The sequence below is a fragment of the Labrus mixtus genome, chromosome 1 (genome assembly GCF_963584025.1).
Source record: "Labrus mixtus chromosome 1, fLabMix1.1, whole genome shotgun sequence".
Lineage (NCBI taxonomy): Eukaryota > Metazoa > Chordata > Actinopteri > Labriformes > Labridae > Labrus > Labrus mixtus.
The window spans coordinates 19,947,375-19,960,510 of record NC_083612.1 but is presented as its reverse complement, the minus strand read 5'-3'; the positions used below and the strand labels follow the sequence as shown (position 1 = coordinate 19,960,510).

The window sequence follows — 13,136 nt, the reverse complement described above, 5'->3', positions numbered from 1 at the left end:
TTGATCTAAAAGAATATAGTCTAAAGTGTAAAAACGAACGAGTGTCACTGTTCTTCAGGACGCCACCTACCTCTTACTCTTCCCCCTTCAGTTTAGTCCACACCCACCTCCTGTCAATCAAACCTCCCTGGCAGAATTAACAATGTTTGTGTGTGTGTGTGTGTGTGTGTGTGTGTGTGTTGTATGTGGGCGGCTGGCGTGTGCCAGAGTGGCTATCCCCTTGGATGGTCAAAGAGGCTCATGGGAAATTTACTGCTTGCACCAAACCACAGACTTTCTCTATCATTTCAGCCAATTTCTCTCTTTAAGTCCCATTCAAGAAAGTGATTATCAGAGACAAACTTTCTTTGGCTTTATTCTCTGAGCCCGTAGTCTGCCTTTTGGTGCTTTTCTTACTGTAGTAGCCTTCCCTTATACATCTGCTGCTAAACCATTCGGCGTTTCTTAACAATTGTTTTAGACTTGGCAAATTGTTTTCAACAGTTGTTACTACTGCATAAAAATCCATCCGCTATATCCAACATATGGTTTTGTGAATGAAGACAACTACCATTTGTAAGCAATGAAAAGAGGAAAGGTCAGCCAAAGCTTTGATGCCAATTCTACATATATACATATATATATATATATATATATATATATATATATATATTACCACAGAATAAGTACAAGTATTCTCAACCACCATGAAAATGCAAGTTAAACATGTGCAGGTCAGGTGAAAGGACTAGAATGGGCAGAGTTTGTTTGACTAACACCTCATCAGAAGGGACTTTAGCAGCATTAACACCAAAGTTATTAGGCCTCCAGAATGTCTCAGAAAATTTGATTTTGGCTCATCTTTTCACCAATACAGTCTAAACACCTCCCCCCTTTATTCAGACAGAGTGAGAGAAAGAGAGAGATAGAAAGGTAACAAAGACAGACAGAGACCAAGTGAAAGCTTGTGGTCAGGTCTGCTGTATCCATTTTCTCATAATGCACATTAAGGGCAAAGTCTTGAAGCCCGTCCAAGTTGTGTAAAAAGACATTTCTTCAGAAAGGAAACAAAAGGCCTGGGTTGGGGGATATGCCATGGTTAACTTCATCAAAACTTGAGCCACAAGATCCTTTCCATCGATCCCCCCACCCTCGCTCTTTGTCACTCTGATTTATTTTTGGCATCGAACATCAGCATTTTTCCAAAGGAAAAGCTGTTGGGAATCTGATTTCTGGCCTAATACGTTCTCTCTTTCCATAATGTCCTCGCCTGTTTTAGATGTGACAGTAGCTGCTCCATGATGAAGTGGTTGATGAGCTGCGTTTGTTTCCATTTAAGAGCACACACACACACACACACACAAAATTGTGTGTGTGTGAAATTCAATGGCAAACAAATAAAATGTATTTTTGTTTAAAGGCATGTCTCAAAAAGAAACAACTGCTTCAATCTGATCTATAATCTTACTTCACATGTGAAATGAATAAATCTCAACACAGATCAAAGTGATACATTAAGATCTAATTGCTCATCATGGCCCATCGCTTCAGTGGCGCATTATCGTGTTGAAATCACATATCTATCAAGGGTATCCACATGTGCACAGAGGCGCTATTTACAAGCTACAGTACAGACACAAATATACACACAGAAACTAAGTTCCCAATCTGAGCTTAAAATCAACTTTGTGCCAAAAACACAGCTCCCAGCATTCTTAAGACTGCACTGCACATGAAGAACCTATATTTATTTGCTAAGTCGCACAAGCAATGGAGCATTTTTACATCTCAAAAGAGATCAGGCTGTCTGAATCATAGCTGGTTTTCAACATCGACATCCACCGACGGGTTAAGTTGTGATGGCCAAGCTTTATAGATAGTGGAGACCTGAACAAAAATAACTACTGCCTCCTATGAACTGAATTATTACAATATGAATAATGCTTAATAATTCATTGTTTTTGCAATTGATTATTCATATCAAACGAGGAGTTCATATTCAGTATGTGAGGACTTTTCACGTCATTTAACATGAAAACTCTCCTTGTCACAGTTCTCCTTGTTGATGTTTTCAATGAGTCCCATTTTTTTAAAATGTCTTCCAAGGCAGTGACTCGCCCAAAGAGACTTGATCCAAACACAATGGGGGATCACAAGGAAAAGCCTTGTTGTGACTCTTTTGTGTGTAAGCAGTGCAAAAGACCACATTACACTAATCTCTTTTCCCTTGTTCACTCACAAGACACAATCTCAGGTCTTCAGAGCTTCTCCAATTCTAGCAGAACAGAAATCGCTCTGTGAAAAAGATCACCGCTTCCTCTTCTTTCTCCTTTTTTAATGAATCCCGACATTCTGCAGCAAGGTCATTTATACAAATGTATAAAGACTGTAAATCAATCTATAAAACGTTAACACATTTTTAAATAGGCTTCATTTTCTGTGACTTTAATTAAAGGTTACTGTACTGCAGTCAGTAAAAGCTGTTACTGAGTCAAAGTGAAAAAATAATTAATAAACAGCCTTCACAAACTGTGGGTAACAAAATGGTTGCCACACACACACGTACAAATAAAGCTTTGGATTCTGCGACCAAGTGTCTGCAAAAGGAAAACAGAACGACTTGAGTGTTCGTTTAAAATTGAGTTTCCACCACCTGCACTCTTTTCACACAACCTGACAGTTCTCAGCCTTGGTCCATCTGCGGTGTTTGTGTGTATGTGCGCAAGCGTGTGTGTATGTGTATTTGTATGGAAAGTGAGCATATGTGTGTGGGTACTAATACACATATGCTCTGTTTCTGTTTCCCCATGTGAGGGAAAGAGATATTCTGGTGTGTGCGTGCGTGTGTGTGAGGACTCCAAAATCCAGCACATTTTAATTACTGCCCGGCTGCACTGTGTGCCTCTTTGATATGGAAATAAACGCAATCATCTTCACAGCCACTGTACAAATCTTCATGTGATTCATAAAAAACAATGAGGCCGACTAATTCCTGCACCTGATTACAGTCTCAGACCTGTGTCAGAAACATACAGCCACCAAGGCCCCTCCAATTAACTCTACATATTAATGTGTGATTTTTTTTTTAAAATCAACAGACACTGGGACTGTTGCATTTTGAAATCAAAGTTAATTATGCACAACTATGCTATGGTCTAAAAGAAAATGTCCAATTATTTTGAGAAAAACATTTTCAGTGGGAGAGTGAATGATACAGATCAAAATGGGCCACTTAGGTTACTTGTGCAATTATGCAGTTCCTGTGAAGATACACATATTTAGATTTTTTTTTTTTCATCTGTAATCCTTTAATGTCAGCAATACTGTTCACTTACAGCAGCCAGAGGGACACGGAGATCTAAAAGAGCAGGAAAAACAGCCGATGTTCAGTAAGTGTTGGCACACAGGTGCTCTGTGTGATTCAGAATTTAAAAATAACACACACTCCAGTTAAATCTTTGATATTAGAAAAACCTGCATTCAAGGAATACTCTCTTAAAGTGATGGTGGTAAATACATACAAAAAGCTGGATGAAATTCAAAAAGTAAAAGCTGTAGTTTGTAAACAGTTGATCTTTTACATTGCTGTATGAAACCGTCTTCTATTAATTGGTCTGGCTTCACTTTCTCACAGCTTATTATGTAAAACGGAAATTTTTTAGAAAGTGATACCTCTTTGCTCTTTATGAACTGACTGAATTCATCACCATTGCTGATCTACTTAAGGAGACAATGGTGCAGACTAAAAAAAGAAACAATGTCCTTATTTAGAAACACTAATCCACATTGTTTCACAACAGACAATATCCACACCTTCACTACCAAAAGCTACTGTATGCAGGTATCATACAAAATGCAATACATAATGACATATCCCGGGACAGAAAACTTAGCATCATGACAGATCAGACTTCTTAAAGGGAACAAATTTTAAAAATATTTGGGCACTTTCGGTTGGGATCATTGTGGAGACATCCTGCAGCACATTAGATAACACTTAGACAGATGTCACAACATCTGCTGTCCCTCTCCTCCACCTTTACTGGGCCTGCTGTTGTTTACCTCCTCTCATCTTGTTTATTATCAGCTCCCTCCAAAACCACAAAGACAGGGAGACTAGTGCCTGCCCCCCCTTCAGCTGACCCTCCTCATTCTCTATAGCTCCACTCTTGCCTGCTTGCAATCCAGCAGCAGCATCCTTTCACTTGGAACAAGTAGGGGTCTTTCTGCAAAACACGGCATGCATTGAGAAAGTGCGCCGTTTAAAGTCTCCCATATACTGTACATGGCCTTAAGTGACACCTGAGGAGAGGGTGGGGGCTTTTTGGATTTTGACGTTTCAAATCTAAATCAACCGTTGTGGCTATCGCAAGCGCAAAGAGTGAAGACATTCTCTGCCTAATATCAGGAAGACGAAAAAGTGTCACTCATGCATACACACATGACAGGGAATTTAGGAGCACTCTCATTCTCTATCACACACACACACACACACACACACACACACACACACACACACACACACACACACGATGAAATTTTAATGAGAATTAAAGATACCAAGGACCAGAGAGCGAACAACGCAGCCTCTTCATCTCTCTGAAATATTCTTCAAACTGCTTAAAACAAATTTACAGTATTGTTATGAGTGCTGCCGTATGGTTTCTGAAAATGATACTCATATCATGTATGATCCCACTGAACATGATTAAGTCAATATAAGAATGTTTTATTTTTCCTTCCCCAATTGTGAAATCATTACGTTGGAATTCTGTCTGGCAGAGACATTTGTGCTGTGTAAAACTGAAAGCAGAATAGTGGGACTATGAGATAAAACCGACACAAACCTGCAAGATATTTGTGTCAATAGATCGACGAGCTAAGCAATGATGAAGACATTTCTGTATCTTTTTGTTTTCAATAAAGTCACAGTCGTGATAAAATCCCAGATTGGGAAAAAAATATTAAAGACCAGATCTTCAGGATTCTTCTGGATTCAACTTAAAGCAAAATCAATAGTTAATATACAAGTATGTTATATAAAAATATTCTAACAATTTCACGTAAGGCAGGTTTCTCTCTGAATCACTCCTCCCTTCCCTCTCCCTCCTCTCCTCTCTCGCCCCCTCTTTCTCTCCTGCCTTTTCTTTGATCTCACTAATTGCTGGCACAAGAGTTCAGTTTAAATCAAATCTACCTTTAGATGCTGAGCAAAAAAATCTAAAGATACATTTAGAAGGTGGAAGTTAGTGTAAATTATTTCAAAGTGAAGAAAATATAAATAAGAAAAAGCTAAGTAAGTCAGTGTATAAGAATGAAATAATTGATTCTCAGCAGCAGAGACTCTCCTGCAACACGGGAGACATTGGACTTGGACAGAGTGCAGGATGTGTTTAGACAAGCCAGGTGGCTTCTCCCTTCATGCCAAAGTGAAGGTCCTAAAATCTTTCAACATACTGGCACATCAGAGTAAGCAAGTCTCTATCTTACCCTGAGTTCTGGTGGGAAAAGCTTCATTTCCGAGATCCACGCGCAAGTTTTTTTCCTTGAAAATACAGACAATGCACAAGACCAGTGCTTATAAAATATATAACTGCCCAGAAGTTATGTTAAGTTAGACTTACTTATAAACAGAAACTCTTTTAAATCAATCTTTTAATCAGCTGCAATTAAGGCGAAATAAAAGCCCATCTGTCCCTGGCAATGTTTTCAAATGGCAGAAATAATTTTAGGGAGTCATACAGACATTTCTACATTTATTAAAACTCATAATCAGAGGAGTGTATAAAGGAAGTAGGTGGTGAATTCAGACACCGGTAGTTTGTGTGCACATAAAGAAGTGAGAGATGTTAAATAAGAGCCAAGAGCAGCGGCTGTGAGGCATCAAAGCGCTCAAACGCCGCTTTTCACTATTTCCCCTCTCGCGCTTTTTGGGAGCGTCACGCTGAGCTACAGCAGCCGGCACACACAAACTGTAACACAGACAGAGCCGAGTGTCCCTGTATAGACACCAGGACAATGTGCTGAATGGGCAGTCTAATTATAAATGTGCCATTTAGACTCGCATTTGGTCTTCAGAACCGTCTTACCTTATGAGGAGACCTGCGCACACAGCTGCACTACGAGCAACTGTCTAGGACAAAATAGTACGAGGATAAAAAAACTTTTCTCCAAAGACTTTCTCTGTTCACTGAGGATAATCACTGAACAACGTGTCATTGTTTGAGACGCAATGTTAAAAAGGACACGCGAGAGAAAATGATGGTTTGTTTAATTATCCACAGGTGTGTTATTTTTGAAGTGCAAAGCGCACGTGCTCATTGTTTAATAAATAGCAGAAAAGGACAAAAATAAGAATTCTATTGAATAAAAAAAAAGGTTTCAACTTTTCCTATATGTATTTAAATGTTATTATGACTCGTGCAGCAGTCTGCATTTTTTCCTCACTATTTTATTTTTCAAACATCTGAAAATGAAATGTCATCTCTCGCAACACTGTCATTTTCATGCTCAGTCAATATATCACTTAGTCTTCATATTAATGACGCACCTGGAAAATTATTTGAGTTCATGTAGAAAAAAATATATTCAGAAAGTACAAGTTTTAAGTTATTTGGAAACATTTAAAATGTCTATTTTAGCTCTAAAAATATACCAACATACATCTACCGTTTAAAGGCCAGATTATTATTTTAATTATATAAAGGAATGACAACAAGGAAAGCTTCTGATGCAAATTTCCACTTTTGACAAGAGATCCTCTGTGTGTTGAGTCCGGCAGCGCCGAGCTTCAGAGCCTTCGGCTTAAATGGAAAACTGTCTGTTCAAGTACATCTTCTCTAAATGGACAAGCCCCGCGATTGTTGAATTTAATTTATGGCTTTTGCATTCTTTGGAGGTCGATTCCCCTGACCTCTTCAGAAAGTTAAGGAAGAGACATTTCCCAGGCTACACGGCGGCCAGGAACTGGGGGTCTCTAGCATTAGAAAATTAGACTAAACGACTGAGAGGTCATTTTTGAATGTATTAACGTGTAATGATACAGAGCGAAAGCTTCATATCAACTTGTTCAGCACCAAACACACACACCCAGTCCCCCCCCCCCCCCCCCCCCCACACACACACACACACACACACACACACACACACACGGGGAGCAAACCTCACTGCACGCGCGTCAGTGTCAATGAATAGTACCGCTGTGTGGACATGAGAGAAACTGCCACAAGCCCGAGGAAGTTACGGAACATGTAAACACAAACCCTAAAGTGCGTTCAGCCCATTAAAGTTCAACTGTAAAATAAGAATCACCTCTTATTGGTGATGTTTATCCAAAGTGTTCTCAGTGACAGCGGTCTGCGATGATCTTCACGCTGCATTTAAACAAAGTCGCCTTGTATCCGCTCGCACGGCTCGACGCTGCAGAGATAAACAAAGATTTTAAAAAACGAAGATTTAAAACTTTCAAAGAATGATTCGCGATGGTCCAGACTTTAGTTCTGATGAGGTCTGATGTTGAATATCGCGCGGATATAGCAGTTTTGTGGGCAATCCGAGCGCCTCCGAGCCAGCTCCGCGCCAATCGCTTGTCTCGCGTGCACTCCGGCTTGTTTTGGTGAAAGCGACGCATCAAATAATCGCAGTTTTAAAGTTTGACAGCCATTCTCCCGTTTACGAAATGGGACCCAAAGACATAGAGAACTTTTGAAATGGTTGCAAAGCAAAGTGCGCGCGCTGTCCCAGAACATTTCAGTGACAGCGCGCTCGACTTTTAGGAATCAGCATTAGAGAAGAACAGAAGAAGAAAATATCAAGACAACAGAGCATGTTGTAAAGTACAGTTAACGTGTTGTTTACCTTGACGATCTGAGCCGTGGAGGTGATATGTCTGCGTCCTTTCCCGTGCGTAAAGACTTTTGCACTACGCTGCGTTTGGTAGAAATTGATCACTGAGCTATCTGTTGAGCGAAAACTTAAGTGAGCGCACACGGGGCCATATGAGGGGATCCCGTCTGCTGTCTGTGAACTTCAGCTGTCCAAAACTACAAGTACCTTTTGTTGTTCGCCTATCTCTTCTTTATCTCTCTCTCTCTCTCTTTCTATCTCACTCAGACAAGAGAATACGATGGGTAGAGTCGCTGTCAATCTTGGCAATCAATGTGCGCAGCCATGTCGCAAGTATTCAAAGCATTTCCCGTCGTGCAACATCAGAAAGTGAGTGGCCAGGGCATTGATCTGAGGAAGGCAAAGAGGCAGGACTCCCCCCCCCCCCCCCCCCCCCCCCCGTCCTCCTCCTCCTCCCAGACAAGAGATGCGAGAGAGAGAGAGAGAGAGAGAGAGAGCGAAGGGAGAGAGAGAGAGAGAGATTTGTGGTGAAATAAAGGTAGAGTCAGGGAGGATGGTTGTAACTGTCCGTAGTTTAGTCATTTTAATAAGCCCAAAATGAACATCACTCATAGGCACCGCGACTGTGAAGTTAAAGTTGACTTTTCCCCTTGTAAAACTACTAGGCTCCTTTTTTATTTGAAGCCAAATGACGCGCTGCCCCATTCAACTGTGTGTAACAGTATCAAAATCCCCGTTTCAATAGAGGGAAATACGCTCAAATCATAGTAGAGATGAGCGAAAGCTGTGAGGAAATGACATGTTGCAAAGGGACAAGTTCAGACTTGTGTGGCATAAAAGCTTTCGGTTTCATAAATTGAAAACCGCACTTAAATTGTACATAAGCTTGTTTGAGTCTTTGTTGTAGTTTTTTGTCTAAGTGTTTTATCTCAAAAAGAAATTTGGATTTATAACTTAAAACATTGCTGTTTTTTTCCTCAGGTATGAACATTTAATAGACAGGGCTTAACACTCTGCACCTCTGATTATTTAGATTATAAGACACTTATTTTGACAGATAGTCCTACAAAGGTAAGAATGGCTCCTATTCTTCACGCCTACAAAGCGTGAAACTTAACAATTATTTTAACGCCGTCCATTAATTGTTAGATAATAATTAATCGTCACATTCACTTGAATAAAAACAGCTGATATTCAGGACTTGGTCGTTTTTGAGAAAAACACAATTTAATTTCACAGACAGATTTTCAGGAATCAAAATTACAAGTGTGTTCATGTTTTTCTTTTATATGTAATGAAGGTAATGAATATAGACGGACGTCTAAGTTTTTTTTGTTTTATTTGAATTTCTTCAGGACTTTTAAAACATAAGGTAGCCTATACAATTTAAACAATTAAGCTGCATCAGCAGGTCAATGCAGACTCAGTTGATTATATTTTTAGCCTACCGATTTATCTATAGCCTCCTAAAAAATGTTTATAATAGTTTTTTTTATAGTCTTCACAGCATTAAACACCTACATTTAAACAAGGTCCCGGTCAGGTGACTCACCTAAACAACACCAGTATTTCGACTAGGCTATTAGCCAAAAACAGAAGCCTTTTTTTTTTTTTTAATTAAAAGTGATATATATATTTGTATTTACTGAACATTTGTTTGAAATTATCAGCGCAGTTTAGGGGTGTCCCACAGATGTCACACAATCACACACAAATCAATTGTAATAGGACCCCGGACAAACCAGTGAGAGACCACGATAAATAAAAAAAAAAGACAAGAGCGGGACAACTGATGGAAAAGTTGTAATCTATAAATCTGCAGCAGGATGAACGGCAGACAGAAGCCCAACACACATTACAACACTCAGCCCATCCTCTGTTCATGTTGAACACAGTATCATCACAGAGGACTATCGTTTCTCACACAATAGAAATAGGAAATTTACTTACAAAGACAGGAGACAGCAGGAGCAAATTCAGATTGTTAACTGCAGTCACACAGAGCTGAAGGAGGAAGGAGACGAGAGAGAGAGAGAGAAAGAGAGAGAGTGGCTTCAAAAGTCATATTAACATCAGCTTAGACCCCTGTGCGCCTGACTGTCCCTCTTTTTTTTTGATCAAGGTGATGAAAAACGCCCCACATCTCCATCACAGAGCACACCACAAATAATCTACGTTTCACAAATTTACTTTTTTTTTCTTGTAAGTTTTAAATCGCCCTTAGGCTCTTCATTTGTTGTGTACAGTGTGTGTAAGTACATTTTCCTGCTCTAAAGGAAAATAGAGTTAAAGACGAAAAATAAGAAAGCATGACTTACCTTTCTGGAGGAAACTTTCTCTTCACTTTGGCGCAAACTTTGCTCTTGAACGCCTCCTAGCACTCAACAATGTTCAACTATTGGAATATGAAACGTGTCGTTTGTTTGAGCAACAAAAAAAAACCCGACTCACAGTGAAACACCTCATTTGCTTGAATCATAAACAGTCCTTTAAGAGCCTAGCTGAGTATTTGTCACATCTATGCATGATGATTCAGATGTGATATCTGCTCTGAGAGTGTGTGGAGTCTCTACAGGAGCGGACTAACCGGGACTGAGATGTGTGTGTTTCACGTGTGTCATGCGCCACCTTTTGGACACTGCGGGAATCACCTCCAGAAATCCTTCCACCCGCAAAAAAATCAGATGACTAGTCAGAGATTAAATCAGAGGATTTGGGCAACAACCTTCTGCCTTTAAATGATGTCGAAATGTCTTAGCAGTCAAATAGTTTCCTTCAAAATCTTGGGCTGAACTGTTTCTGCATTCAGAAGAAAAATACATTCATAGAATATTCTCATCCTGGTATTTATTGCCAGACTTTAACAGATGACTTTGGTCGCAGCAGAGCAGGTTCCAGTGTGTGTGGGCTAGTTCTTAAAATATTAATCTAGCCTACTGTTTGGAGATAACTGTCTGTTATGGTTTCCTCTTCAGAGCTAAGATTCTGGAGCATAAAGCCGGCATAAAGAGCAAAAGACAGTCCAACTTATTTGCAGACATATTTGCATACCCTGTGAGTCTTTGATGCATCTTGAAAATTCAAGTCTAGCCCATAAATATTTTAAAAGGAGAGTGCATGAAAATCAACATTTTTGTTACATTAAATTAACATGTGTTCTCCTCCTGTTGTGCATGGTTAATTAGAGAACACCATTCAGTCAGTGAGGATGAAGGGGGTGAGGTGGGGGCTTTCTTTGATTACAGTGCAGCCAAAGCAGGTTTCAAAAGGTGTGCAGCAGTATATTCTCAGGAATACACTGATATGTATTACTCACAAGGAGTCACAATTATCTACACTCAAGTAGAAGATTTGAAAAAAAAAATGCTCTAAAGTCTCTAGCTTCATAAACATTTTGAGACATTACACTAATACAGTAACCCTCATTTCAGGTCCCATATTCAGCATACACATGTGTAAATTACACACTGTGATGCAGTTTTATTATATTATTTATGAAAAAAAACCTTTTATAAATGTTTGTGGATGTCATTATAACAAATTGTTCTAATTTTACAAAGCATTCAGAACAGGTTCATGATATATTTGTGACAACACCGAATAACTGTAATCATATACTCATGTGCTATTTTTTATAAAGCATATACATGTGAACATCCAGTAAATACTTACTTTATATCATACTGTAAGATTGTTACAAGCCTTCTTCTTTATAAATATATACATCTCCAAATTGTTTATTATATAATTTAAACTCAACCATATGCTGTAAGGATCTGCACAATATGTACAATAACAACATTAATTCAATTAAAAGGAAGGAAACCTTCAGTTTGGTCATTCATCTTTATATAATATGGTATTATTTGTCCTGATTTTGTGGTTCATTTTTTTGTATCTGTAAAAATGACCCTTCATTAACTTATTGTTATTGAGATAAATCGTTAAATAATTTGTATATTGTCTGCTTCTTGTGCTAAAACTACAAGGAGTGTAACTGTGACTCTATGCCCTTTCCATTCATGACATGCACCACTGACATGGTCCAGTTATAAACAATCGAGATCCACATATTCAATACAACTAAGTCATTATGGAATGCCAAGTTATGTAATTAAATCAAACACTATTTGCATACATGCAAATGGTCTCTCTCCCAATTGGACTTGCAAAGTGGGACGCTCTGTTCTCATTAGTTGACCCAAATCTCTTACTTGTAACTCTGGATTTCATCAAAGTTTAGTCAGGATCTAATATTTCCTTTCAAGTTAACAGAGAAGCAGTGATTAATCATGTTGAAATAAGGAGTACGACACGCCAATTCTAATTATATACTTATCAGGCACACTATCACACATAAAGAGCCAACACTACTACAAATATCAGCTCTGGACTGAGAGTAAGTACACAAAAAAAAAATGTTTTTAGGGCTTTTCTAACAGTGTCAGTGTGTGATTTTTTGTTCCTCTTCGGCAACCTTTGTGTTATAGATAGATAGATAGATAGATAGAAAGATAATTAAGAGTATTTCATCTTGACATGTCTTGTATATTTATGGCCGAGAAAGAGCATGCACTGATGAACCTAAAAAATAAGAACTGATGCATCGCTATGGACCGAAATGCATATGCAACCTTTTAATTTCAGTTGTTGCATGTAGTTAATTTCACACTGATCTGTGTGTGTGTCTGGTGCGTGTGTGCCTGTGTGTGTAAGTGTGTGTGTGTGTGTGTGTGTGTGTGTGTGTGTGTGTGTGTGTGTGTGTGTGTGTGTGTGTGTGTGTGTGTGTGTGTGTGTGTGTGTGTGTGTGTGTGTGTGTGTGTGTGTGTGTGTGTGTGTGTGTGTGTGTGTTGTGGTGTGTGTGTGTGTTGTGGTGTGTGTGAGCTGCTAGATTAAAGAGGAGGCCCAAGGGCATTTAGTTCATTTACAAAGCAATTGCTTTTATGTACAAAAATCCCAATTCACTGTAGGTATTGTAAAATCCTTCCGTTTAAGGGACATGAGATTAATTCATTGTTTAATGTAACACAGCACCTTCTGAACACGACCTTAATCATTAATGATGAAGGAATTAGGTCTTCTCGTCGTTTGATATATTTAATCAGTAAACGTTTTAGTCAATATTTAATATTTTTTTTTATTTTTTGTTATTGGCCAAACTATTACAGAAGCTAAGTTTCAGTGGATTTGAAATAAAACAAACAAACACAAGAAGCATTGTTTTAGTTACTGGATGTTAGGTGAATGTGGAGCAGCATGTCTGTAATTCAGCCTTCTCTCTTTTTATAGCGTGCACGCACGCTGGAAAGAAT

General features: G+C 38.9%; 1 protein-coding gene across 5 annotated transcripts in view; it reads right to left on the bottom strand.

The window, feature by feature from the left end:
• The window catches only part of sox6 (SRY-box transcription factor 6), a 132,326-nt gene extending 121,973 nt beyond the window's left edge, over positions 1 to 10,353 (bottom strand). For 3 of the 5 annotated variants that reach the window (XM_061037377.1, XM_061037402.1, XM_061037410.1), the window contains exon 1: positions 7,837 to 8,223. The gene's annotated coding sequence lies outside the window, so the exon portion shown is untranslated. Of the gene's footprint in view, positions 1 to 7,836; positions 8,224 to 9,774; positions 9,838 to 10,142 lie in introns of those variants that run through there. The other 2 variants (XM_061037385.1, XM_061037394.1) reach the window with 2 other exon arrangements.
• Between the last annotated feature and the right edge of the window lie 2,783 nt (positions 10,354 to 13,136).